The following is an 11,144-nucleotide window of genomic DNA, read 5'->3' as shown; positions in this document are numbered from 1 at the left end:
ACTTGTGTGACAATACTTGCAACAATGAAACTGCAGCTTCACGACTAGACGAGTGTAAAGTAGGGATGCAGCGAGCCGACTATTTCAGGCCCGATACGATCGCTGGGCTTTGGGTATCGGCCAAAACGAGTACCGATCCAATACCTGTATATAATTAATAAGCTGTACGCCTCACTGTGTGTTAGAGACTAAGATACTTCTTTTATTAGTAAGGCTTTTCTAATTTTGGAAGCAAATACATAGATATACTGTAAATGCACATTGTTATTTGTTAAAAAAAAAAGACATTGGATACCAGATATACATATTGTCTCTGATACATAATGAAGTCAGTATCAAACCAATGTCCAATATTATTATCAGTATACTGTATCTCTAAAGTAAAGTAGAAATATGGGCCTTAAAACACAAAGTAAGGTGTACCCAATGGTGCACAGATCCGGCTGTCTTTAAGGTCAGGGGTCATCCATTTTTGCCAAGACTGTCAGTAAACAGAGTGGCAGCAGTCAAATACATACACAACTTACACATTTCTTGTTAATGCAGCTTGATGATGCCAGCTGCGTATCCGCTGTACTTAGTATATACAAGACTGTGGACTTTTCACCATGAGCATCAGACCGTTGGCGTTGACCAGGTATGAGACGCAAGGCAAGCAGACCTCACAAAAAGTCTAGACATTTCTGAACATCAACAAACCTGATATTTCTCTGTAAACAACTTGTCAATCATTTCCATTAAAAATGTTTTGTCATTTTCTTTGTGAACACTTGTTTTGAGACTTCTCCAACTGTATGCTTTATTTGACAGTTCCAATCATGTAACCCTGCATCTTTCAGCTGTAGATGTGGCAAGGATGTCTTCCCTGTGTAGTTTTCCCATAGCAGTGTAATCTGTGGAGGAAAAAGTAGTGTTTTTTAATGAGAAGCCATGGTCTCCTCTTCTTCACAACAGCTCTTGTCTGTCTGTAGCACAGTGCAGCACAGCACAGCATGCTCCGCTGAAATGTGGTCTGTCTATGCGGGATTGCCGAGGCCTCTTTGAAGTCCTGAGCTGCGGCTGTTTCCTTTGTGTGTAACAACGCAAAAAATCAAACCTAAAACCAAAACACCCATAAGAATACCTGAAAGGGGTACAATATAAAGTGCCATATGTATATGATGCTCTACACATCTCTTTTTTGTTTCATCCCCTCCCCTCTGCCGTGATTATGCATGTCTTCTGTGAAGAGCTGCACTGCGTCTGGAGAGCCCCTTGAATGGAAACTGTGAGGTACAGAGAGGCACATTAAAATCCTCTAAAGCTCTCAAACGAACAACCTAGGGACAAAACATGAATTCCATGTGGTTTCTCCCCTTGTAGTGGTGCAGCTCAGACAAGCTCACATTTAGCACTGGCTGCCATCTCAGACATTGGGTCCAGTGGGATGTGTAGCTATGTGTTTATCAGAAGATGAACTTCCTCTTTTAATGTGGCACGTCCCCACGTCCCCCCTCGCCCCCCTTCTCTCCTCCCTCCTTTCCTCTTTCCTTCCTCTCTCCTCCTAGACTGCAGTTGAAGGTGAAGCACCCGAGTTCAGAGAGCAGGAGGATCAACCGCCGCCTGAGTAACACAGAGCCGTGCTCTTTTGGGAGCTCAGGGTTTTGTCCCCGTGTAGACGCTGTGGCAGACTTACAGTTGTGAGAATGTATAATGCTTTAATATATAAGGTTTATATGAGCGTGGCCTACATAGTATCTGTGTCTGGGAACTCGACTACAGAATATCATATTGAGAACTTGGAAATCTCCCCGATTATTTTCACCAGGGAAATGAAATAATTAATGATAAAACTAGTAGTGTCACTAAATATGATAGCATCCATGTCTTGAAATCTTATAAACTTAATCTTACACGCATAATCAACTAATAGTGGGTAGTGTTCCCTTTCAGAAAATGCATGCTTAAATTGATCCACGGTTTTGATATTACCTCCTAAATGTCTCCTGCCTTATCATTACCTTCAAACTTCGAGATTAAATGAAAAAAAAAATGTTAAACTTACATCAACCCCATATATTGTGCACATATTAAAAGAATATGCAAAAAAAATATTTAAAAATATATATTTCTTGATATTTTCTATATAAATATATAATTGTCTTAACTTCCTGTCAAACTAAATATGTTGTGTGTACTTTGGTAAACAAGTATCAACCAATTTCAACCAATAACGCCATCACATTAATCAATCTGCAACTTATCTCCCACTGTTGAGAATGTCAACTGTTTTTTAAAACATCGTATTGGTGTGGTTACAGAGGTTTTCACCTATTTGATCAGTATGTTCTCCCACATAATGGCTAAGTAATAAAACACCATGTGTATGTTTTACACTTCTATAAAGCCTCATTTATAATTCATAGCTCACACAGTTATAATTTAATGCAATCTAGGTCATCGCTTCTCTGCCTTACTAATTGTATCACCCAATAAGTAAAGCATATCAGCTCTACATCAACAAACACAATGTTTTAATCACAGAACAATATAATATCTGAAAATTCTGTAAAGCTAAGACTCACCAACAGTGCAATTAAATTCAGTAACAATGGCGCTCTCTAGTGGACAATCCGCATCCCTGCTACAAAGCTACGATGTTCACCAATACATCTAAAAGATAGAGGAACCAACCAACTATGGAACTACAAAGAAGAAACTACAGACGTTGCTTGAGTTTGTTATCCAACAGCATGCAAAGCACCAGCTGTGGTTAATGTGGTCTTTATGATCAAATGAATGATGATGCGTAGTGATATGTCTTCACAACAGCAAGTCCAGATTCCTTGTCAACCATCGTAGTTGTTGCCCTCCTCAAGGGAGCGAGCAGCCTCCACACGGAGAGGAGGAACAAGATGGGAATTATGACAACATGACCTATTTTGGATTATTTACAGCAATCTTTGACGAAAGGGGACAAGTTTACACCCCTGAAACCAAATTACTGGTTCAGAACTATATTTGATCCCAACTGCCCAGTTTGAGAGTAGGTCTAATGCAGAGGACACATTCCTCCAAAAGGGATCAATAAAATATTTTAAAAAACGAAAAACTTAACTGAAACAAAATGCGACAAAAAGGTTTGGATATGAAATGTTGATATTTTATGTAGGAGCACAATATTTCACGTAAAAAGGTTTGAAACAAAAAAGGAAAACATTACAAAAAACGTTGCAAGCCTCATTTGAAAAACTAAAACAATTGCTCAGTACTAAATCACAGATCTATACTCTAATGTCGTAACGTGTTAGTTTTTGATACTTTTTGCCGAAGGGGTAAACAAAACAAAATCTAGGCCTCATAAAAATCAAAATATTTGTTGATACAGAAAGCCTATCTTACCAATGCAGCCAAACTATTGACATCCAAGTTGTACATTTGACGATTCTTTTGGCAAAGCCAAATTCTCCACCGTAATTCGACTGAAATCACAACAACTCCTCCTGCCAAAGTTGGAAGATGTTGAATTGAATCCCTCCTATTTGTGATTACACGTTGTACTGTTGTGTATCAACTGACATCACGTTTTGCTTTGCCTCAGTCATACAACGTCCACAGAGTTGCATGGTCAGCGTAGAGCATTGCTAAATGCAGTTTGTTTTATAAATGAAGTTAAGTGACTAAACTAAACCTGTGCAGTCTCATGCACAGTACCGTCTCTGTCGAAACCATATAATTCACCATCAGTCCGTAGGTCACATCGACAGTTAGTTTCTAAATTGTCAATTGTTTTTAAGCCCCTGCATAAAAGGGCTAACACCAGCCTAACATTTCTTGATTAATAAGTCCCTCCTTATACCACAAAACAAAAAATGTTTTTTTTTTTTTACTGAAACTGCAATGCTTCCCAAACTACAAAAAAAACTCAGAAGCAGCCTTCTAAAGTTAGAACCTCAGTCCTTCACCTCCAGCTTGAGGAAAGAACAAAAGGAAACCCGAAGCCAAAAAAAACAGAACGACGTTGATGTGGGATTACTCAAACATCAAAGCGGACTGGCAGCATTTTAAAGTCTTTCCTGCACCTCCTCTAAATACTTCACCTGGTTACATTTTTTCTACATCTTGACTAATGATAGGTTACTCTGCATCTGGCGTGTTGCTCCTCGCCCTCCAGAACGCCAAAGTCATCATGTTCAAAAGAATGTCAGACTCGCTCATCAAACTGAAAAAGTATACTGAGAACAAACGTATCACTACGGGAGAAGTTTGGATCTTCTTACCAAGAACTTGTTTGGCATAATGTTGAAGCCAGATGTTGATGCGATGGACAAATGCTTTGCCAAGATGCCACAAACTGACAGTTGATGGTGTAGTCACAGTTCCTGTGTGTGCTTATGTGTGCGTGATTGTACATATAAATATCTGGGATACACGCAGCTGTGTTGCTTGCCGAGGTGGTGTGTTAAATGACAGTGACACTCATCCCTTCATCGTGACAGAATGAACGCATCACTATGATCAAAGCGCTGGTGACACGCCTCGAGGAGACAGACGTGCGCTTTACGTGCTAGGGTGGGGGTTTGGTGTCCTTAAAACAATTCAAATAAAGTTCTTTCTCACCATCTATAAACATGTGTTTGTCTCTGATAAGGTCATCTCTCATCATGCTCTCAATCTGACAGCTCTGCACAGAAAAGCAGTACCACTAAAAAAACTCCAAGAAATATAAATTAATAAATATGCTTTGATACCACTGCTATAAAGTACAATAAAAACAGCAAAAAGGTAACCACAACAAAATCCAAAATAATATAAAAAAGCAGACAGAGATGCATTAACATTACATTACATTACATGTCATTTAGCTGACGCTTTTATCCAAAGCGACTTACAATAAGTGCATTAAACCATGAGTCCAAACTCAGAACAACAAGAATCAAGCAAGTACAATTTCTTCAATAACGTTAAACTACAAAGTGCTATCAGTAAGAGACATTTAAGTGCTACTAAAGTGCTAAACAACAAAGTGCTATCGGTAAGGGACATTTAAGTGCTACTAAAGTGCTACTACGGCTCTACCTTCCCTATTCATGGTATAGTCGAAAAAGATGTGTTTTTAGTTTGCGACGGAAGGTGTAGAGACTTTCTGCTGTCCTGATGTCAATGGGGAGCTCGTTCCACCAATGAGGAGCCAGCACAGCAAACAGTCGTGACTTTGTTGAGTGTTTAGCTCGAAGTGAAGGAGCTACAAGCCGATTGGCAGAAGCCGAGCGAAGTGAACGGGCTGGGGTGTACGGTTTGACCATGTCCTGGATGTAGACCGGACCCGATCTGTTCGCAGCACGGTACGCAAGTACCAATGTTTTGAAGCGGATGCGGGCGGCCACCGGTAACCAGTGAAGGTCGCGGAGGAGCGGAGTAGTGTGGGTACATTTCGGGAGGTTGAAGACCAGTCGAGCAGCTGCATTCTGGATGAGCTGTAGAGGTCGAATGACATTAGCAGGTAGACCTGCCAGGAGGGAGTTGCAATAGTCTAGCCGTGAGATGACCAGAGCCTGGACCAGGACCTGTGCCGCCTTCTGAGTGAGAAGAGGTCGTATTCTCCTGATGTTGTACAGCATGTACCTACAGGAGCGTGTTATTGCGGTAATGATGGCAGTCAGGGAGAGTTGACTGTCGAGTGTCACACCGAGGTTCCTGGCAGTCGGAGTCGGAGCCAGCACTGAGTTGTTGAAGTTAATAGTTAGGTCGTGGGTGGGAGAGCCTTTTCCTGGAAGGAGGAGAAGTTCAGTCTTGTCCGGGTTAATTTTCAGGTGGTGTGCAGACATCCACTGAGAGATGTCAGTCAGACAGGCAGAGATTTGTGCTGCTACCTGTGTTTCAGATTGGGGAAATGAGAGGATCAGTTGGGTGTCATCAGCATAGCTGTGGCAGGTGAAGCCATGCGAGCGAATGACAGAGCCGAGAGAGTTGGTGTACAGAGAGAAGAGAAGAGGACCAAGGACTGAACCCTGAGGGACTGGTGGGGTTCTAGAAGTTTGTTGCTGTGCAGATAGGAGGAGAATTGGTTAGAGATAGCTCGCTCTAGAGTTTTGGAAAGGAAGGGGAGGAGAGAGACAGGTCTGTAGTAGAAAGGGAAGAAGGTCAGGAGCAATAGACTGGAGAATGTGAGATGGGATGGGGTTAAGGGGGCAGGTGGTTGGGCGGGCAGAGGTTACCAAGGAAAGAACTTGATTAGGAGACAGGGGGATAAAAGAGGAAAACGAGGGGGAAGAAGATGAAGTTACTGGAGGTGTAGTTATAGGAGATGGATTAGTAAATAAAGAGCATATGTCGTCTATCTTTTTTGTAAAGTAGTCAACAAAGTGGCTTGGTAGAAGGGTGGAGGGAGGGGGGGGACCAGGGGGGTCAAGGAGGTTGGAAAAAATTGAGAAGAGCTTTTTGGGGTTAGACAAAGAGGATTCGATTCTGGATTGGTAGAACAGACTTTTGGCTGCAGAGATAGACGCAGAGAAGGAGGAGAGAAGAGATTGATAGGCGAGCAGGTCGTGTTTGGATTTTCGCCATTTGCTTTCTGATGCTCGCATAGTGGCTCTCTCGGCGGGCACTGGTTCGGACAGCCACGGAGCCACATTAAACACAGCATTTACACTTAAAGTGCCGGCCAGGTCCAGGCCCATAAACAGAAGCTGAATGATATAACAACAGTCTGGGCCTATAACCGTCATTAAGGTAGTGATTGAATATCAAATGATACTGTTTATTTATGTCAGGCCAACGTTATAAAAAAGCAGCTGTAAAAGTGTCCACCTCCACAAATGATGTGTTTAATTTTCAAAATGGAAGCTGCATATAGTAATGAGATGCATTATTTCTTCACCGTGGCTTTAAATGGAACACTACAAAAAGTTATCTATAGACGGATTGAGCGTATTGATACAACTCTGTCAAGGCTTTTTTAATTTATTTTTTCATATATAATATATCAATTGCAATGTTTACATTGTTTAATACATTTCAGTTTTTTGACAATTTATTTAGTCCCATCGTGATATAAAAACAGATACGAAAAGCTATCAGAAAACATCCAACTTAGATGGGCCATTATTTATTTACTTAAAGATAGTGGATGTCATGCTAGCTCCAAACATCTACCCACAGACATCTAAAAGAAAATTTTAAAAAAAGAACGTTTTATAATAAATTGATCTACTGATTATTTAACCCATTAATAGGTGTTGATTTTTAGAGAAAAGTTGTACATTCTCACATGAAAGACAATAAGATAAACATTTTCAAGAAAAGTGAGCTTCAAATTGAGCATTTTCAAGTTATTCTTTTTAAGATAGACCTTTATTTATACTGAGTTAGAGTTGCACTGCAACGTGCAAATATATAGTGCAAATGTAAAATATAAAATATATGGTGCACGAAAAAAAGATTTTTTTAAACTGGTCGAAATTATACACAATGCCTAAATATAATTATAACACCTCAAGCAACTTAAGATGTGTGACGTTTGGTTCTTACTGCTGGGTGTAACAATATGCCAGGAACAAAAACAAAACGAAGGACGTCCAGAAAAGCAGGGCTTAGAAAAGCCTGACTTCAGTTAGCCTCTCAACCGGAACCAGAACTAAACCATTTCAAAAACGCCAAGGAAGTGGACACCGCGGTGCTGCAACTCAAGGGACACATCGTCTACCTTCAGCACACAGAGGAGCATCAAAACAGACACAGCAGGTGCAGCCAATTAAACTTACGGCTTAGCCGACGAATCACATTGCGAGCTAACTTCTTCTTCTTCTTCGCTGGTTGACGATCATTCTTTCCTTTGCTTCTTTCTTCAAAATGTCTCTATTTTCCTGTTTTGAAGGCCACTTAAATGCAAAAGCAAACGCTTCCGCATATTGAATAATAGTCCCCATTAATTTTTTGTTGGTGACAATTTTACTTCATGGACTCGCGGTTCACTTGTCGGCGTTTGATTTGGGTCACGTGGTATCCGGGCGGCGCACTGAATCTCCACCTTCTTCTTCTTTTGGTTAATTGGTGCTTAGCAAACAACGATTTGGTGCAGTTGAATACAGATAAGGTAGATGCAGTCTTTGCCAGGTACAATGTATCTTAATCTAATTTAAACAATTATCCACAAGAAGTACCTACTTAGCCTACTTGGCTGTACTAATGACAACCAGGTGGGAACCATGGCTGTAGAAATAAATGAGTCTTTAACGTGTCCAGGTGTAACACACTGCCCACTGGTGGGCAGGATATGAATAGCATTCTTTGGGCACATAGGTGTAACTAATATAACAATAATGGGTGCATTCCAGTGCCCTGTTATTGTCCATGTTGACTATGGCTTACTGGAACACCAAAATTAAGCAGAGCTATCATAAATGTTGTTCATCATACCTGTTGTTTTCCTACGATAACTCAAAAAGCATAGCCCTGAGAAAGTTAAAGAATATAGTAAGTTAGCTCAAACACATCTATGATATAATATGTTTGGTGTATACACACACATATACACAGGTGCAGGTAGATTATCAACAATGATCGTAATGTAAAGCATGAGGTACCTTTAATGCATTCCACAGCAAATGTAAGCTTGCAGACATATGGACAAGTATGGCTAAATTAAGGATTGTCCACACTGATGAGAGAAAACCTGACGTTGATGACCTGTTTTGGTCTAAGTGTTGATGAATGTGTTACATTGATGCACAGTACATTCTTATTGATAATTAGCTGGATATTGCTATATTGCTCCATATTTGCTGATTGTAGGTAGTAAACTACCCCACATGACGTAGTTGCCTGAACCTTTTCCAGCTGAAAACAAGCTTATTTCATGTAAAACGTAATAAACGATCTGGCAGCTAATAATATTATCAACAAGCTTATGCTGCCATAAATTCAGCTTGATTGACGTCACTCGTGCTTTGAGCAGACTAGTTTCTTGAACAACCCATCATCAACCACAAGGGGGAGCCAACCACACTTATGTCACACAAATGTCAGCTGTGGGTTGTTTTTGAAGATCGATAAGAACGTTTTGTTCAACTCGGGCTTGTTGCGCTTCAGTCGCTAGCCCACAGTCAAAGACGTGTAAGACTTGTCTTTGACTGTGGGCTAGCATGAATATGTGCATGTCCAATAATTCAACCCCATACCAATGCAAAGATAATCTGATAAATAGAAATTATAGTTATATCACAGCTGTACAATATATTGCAACACTCAAGTCTTGATTTAACCTCTCTTTGGTCTCTGGCCTGGCTCCGTCTCTGTTTGACCTCCTTCTTGATTAAATCAACATGGACCACAGACTTGTGCTCAAACATTTTGTTGCACATGATGAACATTATTTACTACTTTCGCCCACTAGATGGCGGTGTGGACCAAAGCACTGACAATGAAGCGGTTCAAGTTTCACTTAGCAACAGGGCTGCTGCTTGTTCATTCACACACCTACATGGTTACACGTGATCCCTTCCACTTTCCCATGTACAAACAATCCATCACAAGTACATGCAAGCACACTCGCTCATGTGCGCATGCACAGGTCGTATAGGCTGGTACATAAAACCTTATTCATCTGCTAACATGTTCATGCCGTTAAACTGTCGGACTCTGCATACACAAACAATAAACAATGGGATTTAAACAAGTGAAAATCATTATAGACAATCAGAACCAGCAGCAATGCGAGGAAGAAGCAGCCTCTGTGTGACACCATGAGCTCTACAGCCCAGTGCTGCTGTCAGCCCTGGATACATTTACATCTCTCCATTGCACCTTATTAACTCTGCTTCCTCCCCGGAGTCGTTGTGACTTCACGTCTCATAGGGTCCATTGGACCTGGAGGTGTCTGATGCCTGGTGAGCCGGCCTCCCACCTTGGCCCTGCTGATGCCCTGCCCCCTCCTCTCTACCTCCTTCTGTTTCATGGATTGGAGTTCCATTCATACATTGTCATATTCATGTAATGTGTTTATGTAACTTTGTAAATGCTGTTCATTCTGTACACATGACATCTATTGCTTCTGTCCATCCGGGGAGAGGGATCCTCCTCTGTTGCTCTCCTGAAGGTTTCTTCCCTTTTTTCCCTGTCAAAGGTTATTTTTGGGGAGTTTTTCCTGATTCGATGTGAGGTCCTGGGACAGGGATGTCGTATGTGTACAGATTGTAAAGCCCTCTGAGGCAAATTTGTAATTTGTGATATTGGGCTATACAAAATAAACTGAATTGAATTGAATTGAATTGAGCCCACATAAAGCCATATTCAGTGTGAATGGAAACGCTCTGCTTTGGCTTTCAGGCCACGGTCAGAGTCAATGCAACAGGCTCTAATAGTAGAATTACTCCCATACCTTCGTCTTCCTCTTTCCTCCACTCACCCTCGACCATGTCCCTTTTTTTCTCCTCCCGTCCTTTCTGTATTCTCCAATTCTCCTTCCCCCTCCCTATTTCAAATAAACTTACAGACCCTGTTTATTTGCTCCATTTGAGAAAACAGTCCAGAGATCCTGGCGCTGTGTGAAAGATCAAAAAAGCAATATAAAAATCAATTGGCTCTGCAAGTCTCAAGACTGCCATGCAGTAAATTGGCTCTGAATGACGGCACTATGTGGACCGTCTTTTTAAAAAAAAAAAAAAATATATATATATATATATATATATATATATATATATATATATATATATATATATATATAGTTCCTCTTTTCTTGAAATAAACAAAGAAAATAAAGAAAACTTTGGGGAATTTAGAGTGACTTACTTTCTAAAAAATCATGTCACAGGAGTTTTGACTGAAACCAATGGTTTTCTGCTATATTGTCCTTCCCAAGTGGCCAAACTTACTGAAGCCAAGCTTTTGTAGTTGTTGACCTTGTTTACGGGAATGAAAAGAAGTTGTGTTAAAGTGACTGCATTATCTAGACAAATCCATTCAAACATCTTTCCATGGATTTGGCTCCCAAGATAGCTGAACTTCATCAGGGTAGTCAGATTTGTCAGGACCCGAAAAAGCCATACTCGCTGTAGGAAACAGGCAAATTACTCCCAATCAATTAAGAAACCGAGTTTTCCGGTCTGCACGTGTGCTGGCGGGTGACAGACATATAAACCATAGAGGCCAACTTCCCCCATACTTCC

This window comes from Cyclopterus lumpus, chromosome 22, assembly GCF_009769545.1.
Source record: "Cyclopterus lumpus isolate fCycLum1 chromosome 22, fCycLum1.pri, whole genome shotgun sequence".
Taxonomy (NCBI): Eukaryota; Metazoa; Chordata; class Actinopteri; order Perciformes; family Cyclopteridae; genus Cyclopterus; species Cyclopterus lumpus.
This window is presented reverse-complemented; position numbering follows the sequence as displayed.